The sequence below is a fragment of the Patella vulgata genome, chromosome 4, assembly GCF_932274485.2.
Source record: "Patella vulgata chromosome 4, xgPatVulg1.2, whole genome shotgun sequence".
In the NCBI taxonomy this organism is placed as follows: domain Eukaryota; kingdom Metazoa; phylum Mollusca; class Gastropoda; family Patellidae; genus Patella; species Patella vulgata.
Window position 1 is genome coordinate 25720430 of NC_065882.2, and position 15574 is coordinate 25736003.

A 15574-nucleotide genomic window follows, 5' to 3' on the forward strand; every position below is an offset into this window, starting at 1 on the left:
AAGTTTCCCATTTAGAGCCCCCCAATTATCTCATCGCAAACACTTATTTGTACTCAGGTAAATGATGTCAGTACACCGCACGTGCATTTCACAGTTTAAATCAGGTCAGGGAAAATGTTTATAAAAGGGATATTGATTGGTTGAGAAAAGCAAACGTCATCCAATCATTTTGTACAATAGCCATTTCTTGTTGTTTTGCTAATACCCTGGCTGTGTCGATTGTAGTGGATGGCAGACATGAATGTGGGAATTCGTCGAAGAATCCTACTTTATAATGTCACAGATATATATTTCTAAGACCGCGAATATCAGTTCTGCAAGAGATTTCAATGATTGCGAAGATTTAGAAGCCCGATCCTTCACAGAACAAGAAATTAAAGCCATGCAGATGAGTCGAATTCTGCCAAACATGAGGAAAAATACCAATTGCATATGAATATGGTGACACTTCGAGATCAGTACAAAAGATTGGATTTTAACTTTTTTGATAAGCAAGGTACATTGGCTAATTTCCGCACAGATCAATTCATTAACTTCGCGAGGTATTGACATCCACTGACAGACAAAAACAAGAACAGCCATTAAATGAAGACGAGTTGGAATTGTAGAGTTCTCAAGTTTGTAGTGTAGAAAATGCCAATGGATTAATTTATACTAGTAATATATTTGAATTGTGTGCTGCGGATGAGCATAAACCACGACGAAATGTGAAAGTTTTTAGTGTTGAAAATGCCAAGAGATTAATTTATAATAGTGTAGTGTCGAGTGTATTTATCCAAGTCCCACTTTGAGTTCTAAGGCGTTCGCATAAACTAACAATGTTACCTATTTGAAGTCTGAAGCACAATCTGAGCCGTGGCCACGGCAAAACAGCAATATATAGGTTAAATCCCGCTGGTAGCACGGGACTCTGTGAATAGGTGGAAGTAGTCCCGGTTATCCTGACGGACACCTGTATTATACAGGGCAAAATCACAACAATAGTAAAATATTTGGATTATGTGCTGCGGATGAGCATAAGCCGCGATAAAATGTGAAAGTGTGACAAAATGTGAAAGTGCGACTAGATATCAAAATGTAAAGAAATGTGAGAAAAAATGTAAGAATATGACTGAGAGTGACGCACATTCGAAAAGTGCTGAGACAGTTGAAAATGATGACTCTTTTACCATAACATGTTCAAAACGGGTTGTAGATGTTCAAATAAATATGTAAATCATGATTTTGTTATTTTTGTCCCTTTTCAACTGAACAAGTGGCCGTGTATCGGTGTATACCCTCCCATTTTCATCAAAGAGTCGAGAAAAAGTATGGGTATAATTTGAGTTATATAGATCATTGGTATACTTTCAGTTATTCCTTTAAGATAAAACTTTATGTTTGGATAAAGATGTCAGATTTTATAGCAAACAAAACAAAACATAAATATCAGATACTCAAAGCTTTACGCTCACTAATATAATTCCCCTTGGAAAACATAATACTGTGTCTTCTCTTGAGGATTTTTTCTTTTTTTTTTTTTGCAAAACACCAATCGAAAGTATTGTGTTTATTTTTTCTAGATTCACGTCACAAGTGATCTTAGAAAAGATTATTGGCAAGAAAAGCATCTTAAAATACATGTAACTAATCAAATTCCAACCTTATCCAAAGGGAACATATTCAATTAGCAATGCCACACTTGATATTGGTGTATTTCTGATAGGTTCGAGTTGAAACACGCTAGAAAAGCAGACGACAGGTTAAAAACATTATGAGAAATAAGAGGTGTCAAAACATGAGATTAGTGCTACAGTAAGTGGTGGCTAAAGCCAGTATTTATCATCATTCATCGCTAATATTATCACAGAAAACTAGAGACGGCACATCTTTTCTATTGACAGCTATTGATCACCCTCCAACACACACTATCATAATAGTCATGTAGACAAACAAGGGAAAATTCATAGAAGAATAAAGAGAATTAATAGATTTCAACCAACAATATAAATTGATTGTAACTACCCATAATAATCTATATGTAGATAAAAGACAATAGAGAATCAAATCATCTCACAGTAAAAAAATACAATATTCCCCCCCCCCCACCTCTCAAAATCTACGTACAAAAATGAAGGAGCTAGACCAACCACAATCAATTTGAAATAAGGGGAAAATATATACTCTTCAAAAAAAGTAGGGGATATTGAAATGCAAATACCTATGCAGGTTGTGATATGATAAATAGTCATGGACACTTGACATGCTTTTAGAGTATGTTCACAGATGAAGAACCACTGAGCTGCACATGCGACACGCAACAGCGCCATACACGTGGGAGGGGTTCATTGTCAAATTTGACACTTCAAGGAAGGGTTGATGAAAACTGTCGCGTGCTGATTTATCTATCCATGTTTGCTTTCCTATAAGTTCTTGCATAAGATTTACTGTTCAGCGTATCTTTGCTTTAGTGCGTTACGTTTAATTTGATCAGGAGACGTGTTCGTTGACGTCAACGTCAACGGACAACACTGCAAGAATTGGCCGTGGCACTGCAAGAGGATTTGGTCAGATTGCCCCAAATCGTGATTGGACGGTTGATTAGGAGCATGCCTCAACGAATTGCTGAATATCTGAGGATTGGTGGAGCAATTATTCATTATTAAGACAAAAATCAAAAACGTCCATTTTCACTTTTGATGGTGTATCTCTTTGCGAGTGAAATGGGGCCGTCAGATACGCTGCCCATATGAAATGTGTATGTTCATGTGTAGGCAAGTGGCCTGTTATTAACATACACTGGTTACCTCTAATAAAAACAGCAGTGCATTTCCGCAGTTTTGTATTGTTTCTGAATATCCCCTACTTTTTTTGAAGAGTATATATTCACCTACCATTTTCATCGGGTCATTTTGTGAGACTAAGCAAACCATATTTATTTCTGATTTTGCCTGGAAAGTGTTGTCCTTATTCTCCAAAGCTAAGATTTACAAGTAACAATGATTTTTTTACTTGAGTTACTAATTTGTACAGTGGACCTGATTCTTTTCGCATTATCTGAACTATTAGACCATGAAAGCGTGAAACAGGCTTGAAACATCCTGAAGGTTCTTCTTGGACCACACCAGAATTTGAATTCAGAACATTTCGGTTGTGATTCTCAAGTCCTGGTTACAAAAACCCTCATCATCCCCAACATTTTATGGTAAATAGCAATTAAATCTTACCATACTCAAGATACAAAGGACGGTAAACAATGGAATTTAATGTCCACTCACTAAAGGTAGGTCATTTTGGGACTCTGCATAATAGTAATTCTTTATTTTTGATAAAAACGTGTATGTGAATGAAATAGTAGAATTTTACCAACAAAACCGATTCTCCCTCATGAAATGCTTCAGACCAATCATTCAGATGAGATAAAAGAGGTTATGCTTCTAAAAGATGATAGAGGCATAAACTAAAGTAAATGAGAAAGTATATTGTCTCGCTTGCTGTTTCATACATGATTCTGCCTATTCAAGCTATACAGTTGATATTGAGATCTACTCTCCGTAACAAGATTGCTCCGACAAAAAATCTAAATTCCCACTGGATGTACTTGACTAACACTATTAAAATGTTGTGTAGACAAAGTCATATAATATTGATGCCAGTCTTTAACTAGAGAGACTTACAGAATAAGTAACTATAATATAATATCTCACAAGCTTTTATATATATATATATATATACAATAACATTCTACATATAAAACAAATAAAACACAAAATCAATGAATATAATGTATTATTGGTCATTTTACTTAAAGGGACAATAACACTATTGCTGGCTTGACAGCTCCAGAAAATAAAAAATACTAGATGTGTTAGTGTCTTAATTTAATTATCGATTAAATCCTATTTTACTTGTCCAAAGGGTTCAAAAATATTTTTAAATCCAAGTCACATTTGAAAAGCTTTACGTCAGGCTTTTCAAATCAATAACTTGAATTTTCCCAATTTTTTAAATTAGGTGTGTTAAGATGAAATTTGTATCACCAATTAATTGGAATATTGTAAAATAGTACAATTTGTTGACCAGAATACAGATTGGGACATATTATTCAGTTACAACAAGAGTGGTATTGAGCGTTTAATATATAGTTGGAAGATATTTGATTATTAAAGACAAACAGAGCGTTAAATAGTTTCTTTGATTGTTTCTATCATGTTAAATAAAACAGTCAATTGTTTTCAGGTTAAATAATATACCTTTCTAACTGAAACCATTATACAGTATTAATACTTTATTTCTAAATGATGTAGAACAAAAACATTATACATTATTAATACTTTATGTCTTACTGATGTAGAACAAAAACATTGTATTATACAGTATTAATTCTTACTGATGTAGAACCAAATCATGATAGAGTATTTCTATTTCTTAACTAATGTAGAATAAAAGCTTGATATACAGTGAAAATACTTTATTTCTAAACTGACGTAGAAAGAAACATGAAACGAAAACATGATATAGAATAACAGTTGTTACAGTATCTATATTATACATTTCCATGATGATGTAGAATGAAGGATACAGTATTTATATCTTGTTTATGATGATATAGAATAAAAGAATGATACAGTATGTTACACATCATTTTCACAAGTAAACTGAATGAAAAAATTATACAGTATTTATATATCATTTCCCAGATGACATAAAATGAAAGAGTATTTATACATCATTTCCATAATGACATAGCATGAAGGATGATACAATATTTATTCATCACTTCAACAATGTTATTTTTTTATCACTTGCACAATGATAATTTGTCATTATCACAAAGATTTAAAATAAAAGATGTCATTAAAGTTTCGATACAATATATAATGGCAGCTATGGAGGAAATTACATACTATCGTAGAATGACAAAGTACATTTGTATTAAACAAATTTGTAGGTATGGTGTATGTATACTTTTAAATTTAATAATCCTAAAAAATTGGTTCAGGTGTGTTTAGAAATACATTGACATCACTGACAATGTTTCTATTATTTCTTTTTTTCTATTCTGTAGAACCCAGGTGCAGAAGAAACAAAATTGAAATATATTATACTACCTACTGGCAAAAACTATATGTATACCAACTTAGAAGACTATTACAATGACAAACCTTAAATGGTTAAATGGCAACTGTTAGTTTTGAAAATATTAAAATTGAACCCTACTGTTTTGGGCTCTAAGGTACACTAACCAGCGGCTGCCAGGCAGGATACGCACACATTTTCGAGAGATGGATAGAGAACAAGCTAAGAAGAAAGTGATTTTTCCTACAATCAAGGGCCATAATTCAGGAAATTACAATTCGATATGCGAAAATATCGAAAGGAACCGAGATCTTTGTGTTATAAACTTACATTTCAAGTTTCAACAAAATCAGATAAAAATTGTGACTTCTATAGGGTCCACAACTTTGATATACCCTATTTTTACGCTATTTGAGAACGAAGGGCGGCCATTTTATCTGTCAGTTTTGGGCCGATTTTCACGAAATTTGAACTCAGTCGTGCTTAGGGTGTAACTGTGATATAATAATACGGTTTTTTAAATCGGATAAAAATTATGACCTCTATAGGGTCCACAATCTAAAAACGTGATTTTTCATACAATCAGGGGCCATAATTCAGGAAGTTACGGTCCTATATGCGTGAATATCAAAAGGAACCGAGATCTCTGGGTTATAAACTTACATTTCAAGTTTCAACAAAATTGGATAAAAATTGTGACCTCTATAGGGTCCACAACCTTGATATACCGTATTTTTACGCTATTTGAGAACGAACGACGGCCATTTTGTCTGTCAATTTTGGGCCGATTTTCATGAAATTCGAACTTAGTCGTCCTTAGGGTGTAACGGTGATATAATAATACGGTTTTTTAAATCGGATAAAAATTATGACCTCTATAGGGTCCACAAGATAAAAACGCGATTTTTCGTACAATCAGGGGCCATAATTCAGGAAGTTACGGTCCGATATGTGCGAATATCGACAGGAACCGAGATCTTTGGGTTATAAACTTATATTTCAAGTTTCAACAAAATCGGATAAAAATTGTGACCTCTATAGGGTCCACAAGCTAAGAACATGATTTTTCGTACAAACAGGGGCCATAATCCATGAATTTTCGATCCGATACATGCCAATATCGAAAGCAGCCGAGATCTTTTGGAGATAAACCTATATTTCAAGTTTCGTCAAAATCGGATAAGAATTGTGACCTGTAGAGGGTCCACAAACAATTGTGGACGGACGGACGTCCGGACGGACAGGGGCGACGGCATAATACGTCCACATGAAAATGTGGGCGTATAAAAAGAAGAGCTCAAGACCAAAACAAGACCACAGAGTAGTGGCATTTCCTGGCATTTAAGTTCATTGGTGGGAGCAAATTCTTGTGAACGAGGGGATAGGACAGAATCTTGAGGTTTTCCTGTCAATTCCACCTGTTTTGTGAGAGTTGACGGAACATTTGTACAGTCTGTCGTCCCACAACCCACTCACTAGTGGTGCTACTAACTGGGCAGTACCACTGGGCAGTTCACTATAACTATGAATATGATAGTGATTAGATAGTATAAGATCGCAGAGAACTTGAAGAATGATGACATAATGAAATCGAGCGAGGTAGGCACGAAAAATTTCAGATATAAATATCTGAAGGTGTTTGTTATGAAAAACAATTAGCATATTAAAAAAATATAAATTGTTTTCAAATGGCTAGACTTCTTTGAACTGGGTCAAAAATGAAAGTCGATTTAGACTTTATACACCAATTTGTTCTGTGAGATGACAATCTGTCTTCATTACAGAAACGTTACATCTGATGAAAAAGCCAGTATGAGTTATAACACTGTTCACACAGTAAGAACAAATTTAAACCAAATTAGTAAAAAAACAAAAAGAAAATTTTACCACTATAGAGACTACCCCACTATTATTGAACTAAAACATCTCTACTTTATTGTCACCTATATCAAAGTGGCTTATTAGTGTCTTTAAACAAAGGTATCATAAAAAGGTTTTGTAGAAAAACACTGTAAACAGATCTAATCTTAAGTCTAAAATAGAACATTAATCAATAAGAAATTATTTTGAAACAAACATCTTTAAATGCCATGGGAGAGTATAATATTTTCTCTATAATATTCCTATTAAAATAGTGCTTACCATTAAGTCGTATCTCCAACAAATCATGATGCAAAGTCTGTTAATACACTCTTAATAAAGACGTACTGACTTTTATAATCCCAAACCTACATCACACTTCCATGATAGAAAAACAACCAAAGCACAGCTACACAGAACCATACATTATAATTCTAACAAACAATTATCTTTATATTAGCCTTGTCTATAGTTTATATATACAGATGTACACAGGTCTTACAATATATGTATGTACCTAGCTACTAAATTAATCATAGCCAACCATTTACTCCAATTAACAGATCAACTGGCATGGTAATAGCTATATGAAAGACATGAATGTACGGCACTGCAGGTGACATATGGTCCGAGTTATTACTGTTGACAACTAATGACTCTACTGCTGCCGTTTGGTAGTGTATTAAAGCCTGATAATAAAATCTCAGTGGTCTGACATAGAAAGTGTTTCACTTGTCACCAGCTATATAGATGTAAGTGTTATACTAACTACAAAACAAGCTATTGCACTCATTCATACAATATTTATCCGACGTATTTTTATTAGCCAATCAATAGTCCAATACCTCAGTGCCTTATTGATTAATTGGATGTCTCTACAGGCAAGGGGCGGGTCCACTTGTTTCATTGTTTGTCAAATGTGAAATACATGTAAGTCATAGTCAGCTTTTGATGTACCATAGTATTCAATAATCTTATTAACGTCTATATATAACAGCTGACAAAGTTTTGCTCTAATTTGATATTTTTATCAGAATTAAATACATGCAAAGTGAGGTTGCTACATAATGATTCCATTAAAGTTAGTTTTGGATTTAAATTAATATTGACCGCAAGTAGTGTGGTTTCTATTTCCAGCTTGTACATAAGTTTTCTCCAAGTCTTCTGGTTTCCTCTGACAACTACACCCTAGTGAATTATTGAAACAGAATTGAATAACATGTTAGTCTCGAACAGAGTTAGTTTGTGTTAAGTGGCCATTTCTCTACCTTTTGACTGCAAAAGATTTGGTGGAACTGCCATGAACCACAACTCTGCACATGTTTTTCAGAAAATCCATTACATATTTCTTCATCTGACTAATGTATATAAATTACAAATGGATGGTATATAGCCTAGCTGAATATTGTTAGTTATTCTGACTTTCCAAATATTTTATTCTTTAAATACCAGTATTGATTGTCAGGTGAACATTCCAATTGTAAGATTGATGTATCAAAATGAAAGCCGTGTAAGTGATCTCCAATGAATAAGTATACCCTTATAAATACAATACATGTTATATGATAGGAAGAGTATAGGAACAGCAGTTGGTGAGCTTAACCTGTAATCATACATCTGCATGTTTGATTCTTACTCTGGCTGGATGTTAAGTCCTTGTGTTCTTGAATAAGACACCCTAGCCCTGTAGTCCAGTCTTCCCAGCAGTAATTAACTTTCACAAGGATAGTGCATGACAAAATTAATGCAGTACTGTACCCCAAAATGTATAGCAAACAATAACATCCCTCCACTTATTTACCAAAAGTCAAATTTTTTTCCATTTATACAAATTTGTTTCCTTGTAACATTTATTAAATAAATCAATTGGCTTCTTCATCTCATGAAACAACCAATGTGTATCGATTTCAAATCAATCAGAAATTAAATTTAGCAATTCACTAGAACATGCATTGGAAAGGTAACTTTATCATCTTGAGCATCAACAAGTTTTTTCAAAAAGGTCATTATTAGAAATTATTGAAAATCAATCAAATTCCTTTTCTTATGAGAATAACAACTGTGAATATATTACAAATCAATCAGATGTGACTTCCCAGGTATCCAAAACATTTTCAAAACTGATCAAGGGCTATAACTCTGAAATGCAATTGTGGACAAATGATGGATAGACAGGGGTGACAACAATATACAACCACATTTCAATGTGATCCTACAAATATTACATTCCTTTTATCTTTACCATTTGAGCTCTGTTTACATTAAACAATTTAAAATATCAATATTTCATGGAGGCTAGAAATAATTATAGCCTACGTTACCCAGATAAAATGCTGGAAAAAAAAATTCAAAGCGCTTAATTAAGATATTTATGTAGATAATGGGAAATAACACATAAATCAATAACATTTTTTCCTTCTTACATGATATACATGTATCACAAGTAGTTTTTTTTTTAGATTCTTAAGATGATGATTAAAGCCCACTGAATACAGAATGTTACAACGTTATAATAAAAACATTGTCACATGCGAACGTAAATAGATCGACTTGAGAACATTAATTATTTCAAAGTTATCTCAACAAAAGTAATTAAAGATTGGTTGCCAGGCAAGGAAAAGCCTATTTCAATTTTCCGTTACTTCCTCCAAGCGACAGGACAGATTAAAGATAGGTTGCCAGGCAACGAAACATACGCCCACAGCAGCTAAATCGTCCGGGCAGTCAACAAGTGTTGTCGCATATTTTTACTTCTTTCGGTAATGAAACATTTATAATACACTAAAATCTGATTAAGAGTAACAACTGTTGAAGTAATTATCAGAAAACCATTAGAATTTGTTTGGTTTTTATAAAGTTCTGCCCCATACTACCGTTTAGTATACAAAACTTTTAATATCATGGATTTAGCTGTTCAAGTCATAAAAATTCATTGAAAATCAATATACTTGTTAGTCTCAAGCTCTTAAACTCTGTGTATCAATCTGAAGTCAACTCTGGCAGTAATTATCAGAAATCGCTGAAAATCAATAGGCTTCTTCGTCTTTGACCTTAAACACTGTGTATAAATTTAAAGTTAATCGGATATTAACTTTGGCCTTTAGAGCGTCCACAAGATTTTTTGAAGTGATCAAGGGCCAGAACTCTGGCAGTAATTATCGAAAATCGCTGAAAATGAATATTCTTCGTCTCATGACCTTAAACACTGTGTATAAATTTAAAGTCAATCGGATATTAACTTTAGCCTCTAGAGCGTCCACAAGATTTTTCAAAGTGATCAAGGGCCATAACTCTGGCAGTAATTATCTGAAATCACTGAAAATCAATAGGCTTCATCGTCTCATGACCTTAAACACTGTATATAAATTTAAAGTCAATCGGATATTAACTTTGACCTCTAGAGCGTCCACAAGATTTTTTTAAGTGATCAAGGGCCATAACTCCCACAGTAATTATCGGAAATCGCTGAAAATCAATAGGATTCTTCGTCTCATGACCTTAAACACTGTGTATAAATCTAAAGTCAATCGGATATTAACTTTGGCCTTTACAGCGTCCACAAGATTTTTTGAAGTGATCAAGGGCCATAACTCTGGCAGTAATTATCAGAAATCGCTGAAAATCAATAGGCGTCTTCGTTTCATGGCCTTAAACACTGTATATAAATTTAAAGTCAATCGGATATTAACTTTGGCCTTTAGAGCGTCCACAAGATTTTTTGAAGTGATCAAGGGCCATAACTCTGGCAGTAATTATCTGAAATCACTGAAAATCAATAGGCTCCATCGTCTCATGACCTTATAAACACTGTGTATAAATTTAAAGTCACCCGGATATTAACTTTGACCTATAGATCGTCCACAAGATTTTTTTAAGTGATCAAGGGCCATAACTCCTGCAGTAATTATCGGAAATCGCTGAAAATCAATAGGCTTCTTCGTCTCATGACCTTAAACACTGTGTATAAATTTAAAGTCAATCAGATATTAACTTTGACCTGTAGAGCATTCACAAGATTTTTTGAAGTGATCAAGGGGCATAACTCTAGCAGTAATTATCAGAAATCGCTGAAAATCAATAGGCTTCTTCGTCTCGTGACCTTAAACACTGTGTATAAATCTAAAGTCAATCGGATATTAATGGACGGACGGACAGACGCGGGCGACGACAATATACGACCACATTTCAATGTGGGCGTATAAAAAGCATGTACGCTATCATTATCTGATATAATTTTAGCTGTTTAAGGTATTGGAAATATTTGAAAATAAGAATTGTGCAAAAAATTTCAAATCCATCGGTTGATAATCTTAGCTTTACAGGTCAACAACATTTTTCAAAGCTATCATTTCAAATCAATAGGATAATAACTTTAGTCTCTGAAGGTTCCACAATATTTCCAAAGAGATCAAGATTCAGAACTAGTTATAGGAAATAATTGAAAATCAAAAAATAGAATAAAATAGGATTCTTCACAACCTGACAATAAACAATGTGTATAAATTCAATCCAATTGGATAATTACTTTTGTCTCTAGATGATCAAGGGCTACATCTCTAAAAGTAATTATCAGAAATCACTGAAATCATTAGACGTCGTCATCTTGTAAACAGTCAATTGAATGATGACTTTCGTCTTTAGAGTGTCCCCAAGCAATTGTGGATGACAGATTGACCGACTAGGGTAACAATCAAATTTCAATGTGGGCGGTTAAAAAGAACAATACAAATATTTTTGGTCAGTCTTCTAATGTGGGTGCATAAAAATAATATCCCCCAAAAATTCATGGCACAATATTCTAATGATTTTCTACATCAAAAACCCTTTTTCTTTTCGTTTTTGTTTAAAATAAACTGCTCTCAAATAAGTACCTAATGATCTGTAATAAGAGACAGCCAAGAAGCCGAATAAATGTTATTTTCTATTTCTTCTACTAACACACTAATTGAATTTGATCTGAACATGACAACAATCGGAAGCGAAGCAGACTATTTTACTACATCAGTTTAAACATCAATGTATAAAAGTAGAAGACTTAGCAAAATATTAAACTAATCAGATTAGAGCATTCCAAATAAATACAGGTACAAAGGATGTCAATTACCAAGTTAAAAAGAGAAAGAAAAGATAATCAAGTAGATAAAAGGCTAAAAATGAATTGACTGCTGGCTATATCCTGACAAAACTAGAATATAAATAAATATGCTTCATTTAATGTCTGAAAATAAACATAGCCTTACAGTAGAAAGGACCAATGAAAAAATTGCCTGAAGGGTTCGATATGATCCAGAGCAAGATTGTCCAGCAGTTTTTAATTGGTGTCCTAAATTTAGTAGGATCCTAATATTCCTAATAATGTTCACATGACGTCATGTTTGTTACTTGAATGTTTTACTACTGTGAACTTGTATTCATCCTCCCATCCCTCAACCTGTTTGAGAGACAGTCAAATGAATTTCATTCAAATACATAGACCTCTTCCCCAATCATTATTCAGAAAAGCCTGTCCAAAGTTTAACAAGAGAGAGAGAGAGAGAGAGAGAGAGAGAGAGAAAGAGAGAGAGATGGGGTTTAACCTCCACTCGACACAAGCTAGGTCATTTCGGGAGTAACACATGGTTCAACGTATTTCAACAATTTGCTTGCGCGTAGGGGTCTTTAGCAGTGGGAGGAAACCAGAGGACCAGGAGAAAACTCTTGCAGTTGGACAGGCGACCCTACTCCTTGTCATGTACAACAGGGGAATCGAAACCACGCCAGTTGACTCAATGACAGACCTTAATTTGCATAAATTGTAATATATATATAAAAATTCCTGTGTAGTCTAGGGTCTAGTGCAGTGGCGCAACAGTAGGGTACAGGGCCCTAGAGCAAAAGTATTATGGGAGGGTGGGTGAGGGTGGGGGTCCATGTCAAATTTTGTTTTTTAGCTTCTCTTTTTTTTATAATTCTTTTTTTTTATATATTTATTTCTTTTTAGTTTTTCATTCACAAAATTTATTCAGTAACATTGTATTGTATATGTAATCACAGCTGCATAAACTTTTCAAATGCCTTTTTTGCTATATTGTATTAGAATTTCTCACTACAAGCTTTAGCTTCGACAAAGATATCAATAAATATTATTTATATCCATAGCTTTAGTGTCTGCATTCTTAATTGATAAAATAGCTAATCCATCCAGTCTCTCTTGTGACATGGTCTACCGCAAGTGTGTCTTTATCCGTTTAAGTTTTTAAAATGAACGCTTTGTGGTAGCAATGGTTACGTGCAAGACAACAAACAATGCACAAACTGATGTCAATGCACAAACTGTTGTCAATTCGGGCATTGAAGACACTACCCGAGAAGAAATCAAAAGGTCTAAAACGTCCAGTACGATGTTCTTCAAAGCTAACTCTTGCTTAAATACTTGACGAAAACAGCACAATCCAAAAATAAAATGTAGTTTGTTTTTTTTTCTGTGGTTGAATTAAAATACTATCAGGTGTTTGTCCTGAAATTTTTACTGAACTGTGTGCAATAGTTCTTAAGATGATTGGATTTATTCTTTGAAAATATGAGTCATGTTTTTCACTTTTAGAGTGTATAGTAAACTTTTGCAGTAAGTTATCTGAAATGCTTGGTTTTTTATTTACTATTTGTACCATAAATGAGATACTTGTTAGATATGAGAAAACATATTAGTAAATTTATTCTTGTAACTTCAGGTTTTTGTTCACTTGATTGATTATGGTATAATGTACTTTGTGATTGTACCGACTACCGCTATAATATATTAGTTTTTTTATAAAAAATTCTGTGTAGGCCATATGTAGGTCCGGGGCCCCTGGCATTTTGCCACCTTCACTCAATGGGTGTGACTCCACTATTCTAGTGACTTGTAGTAATGCTGCCAATTCGAGCCAATTTTACACCCCCCCACCACCTTTTTTTAAAACAGAAATGCTGTGATTGCTCAATTCCATTAGTAAATATCAATAGTTGTGTATATTGCTTCATGTCACTGTTATTTACTGTATTTAATTATAGACTAGCATATCTATTTTCCTTACTAATTACAGTAATTTCCTTCTTATGATTACATCCTTTCTATACTTCCCCCATCTATACCAGTAAAGACTAAAATTTCCCCATCTATACCAGTATCTAACAATTTCTCTCACAGACCAGCAAAATATAATCTAATCTACGAGTTTATTTCTCAAAGGTTTTCAAAAGAGATTTGATCTTTCAGGATTGTGAATTCTAAAAACATGAAATTACTGTATATACATATGTATTTTGCAGGTTGTCATTTATGTAATTTTGAATCCATGGCAAAATACCATATTGTGAAAGTTGAATCTAAAAAGGAATATTGGCCTAAAAATGGTTCAATTCAATTCAGCAATTATATAGACATGATGAATTGAAAAGATAGGATGCCAGGCAACAAAACATACGCCCACAGCAGCTAAATCGTCCGAGCGGTCGTCAAGGGTTGTCGCATATTTATTCCTTTGTATGTAATTGGGGGTCTTTACAAGACAGTTCCATACAGATCAGATTATAAATTTTGTCGTTTGAGGGTTTACAAGGTTCTACAAACTGAAAAAAGGGTCTCAACTCTGGAAGTAATCTACAGAAATTGTTGAAATTTGACAGGCTTTTTCGTTTTACTAATTTAAATAATGCATATAAATTTCATAAAGATAACATGATCACTTTTGTCATTCAAACGTTCACAATCGCCATAACTCTTGAAATTATTGACGGAAATTGCTGATATTCAATAGACCTGTTTCACAAATTTAAATGATGCATATAAATTTCATACATATCTGATGATAACTATCATCAATCGAGCATTATCAAGGTGAAACAAAGTGAAACAAGGACAATAACGCTAGAAGTAATTAATGTAAATTGCTGAAATTTAATAGGCTTTTTTGTTTCGCTAATTTAAATCATGCATATAAATTTCACAAAGATCGGGTGATAACTTTTTGCGTTAGAGCGTTCACAAGGATCAATAAAGTGAAACAAGGGCCATAACTCTAGACATAATAAACGGAAATGGCGTTGTAGCGTTTGGTGTTGTAGCGTTCACAAGGATCAATAAAGTGAAACAAGGACCATAACTCTAGACGTAATAAACTGAAATTGCTGAAATTCAATAGGCTTCTTTCGTTTCAGTAATCTAAATAATGCATATAAATTTCAGAAAGATCGGATGATAACTTTTGGCGTTAGAGCGTTCACAAGGTTCAATAAAGTGAAACAAGGGCCATAACTCTAGACGTAATAAATGGAAATTGTTGAAATTAAATAGGCTTCTTCATCTCACTAATGTAAACAACATATATCAATTTTAAAACAATTGGATGATAACGCTGGACGGACGGACGGACCGACCGACAGACTGACGGACGGGGGCGACGGCAATATACGTCCACATTTCAATGTGGGCGTATAAAAATGGTCATGACAACTGTAAATGAAAATTGCAAATATATATTATTAGATTCCTAACAGATAACAAATATTTAATTGGCAGTTTATTTTTGTTCGTTATGAAACTTATGACTAATTCATGGCCGTTTGTCCAAAACCTTTTTCCATCTTGACCAACCATTTTTTCTGTTTCTATAAATTTATCTGGAATGGTTTATGA

The 15574-nt window shown here is 33.6% G+C and overlaps 1 protein-coding gene across 3 annotated transcripts in view; it reads right to left on the reverse strand.

Moving 5' to 3' along the window:
* The window catches only part of LOC126819251 (dystrobrevin beta), a 79742-nt gene that overhangs the window by 20577 nt on the left and 43591 nt on the right, over nt 1-15574 (reverse strand). The window lies entirely within an intron of this gene.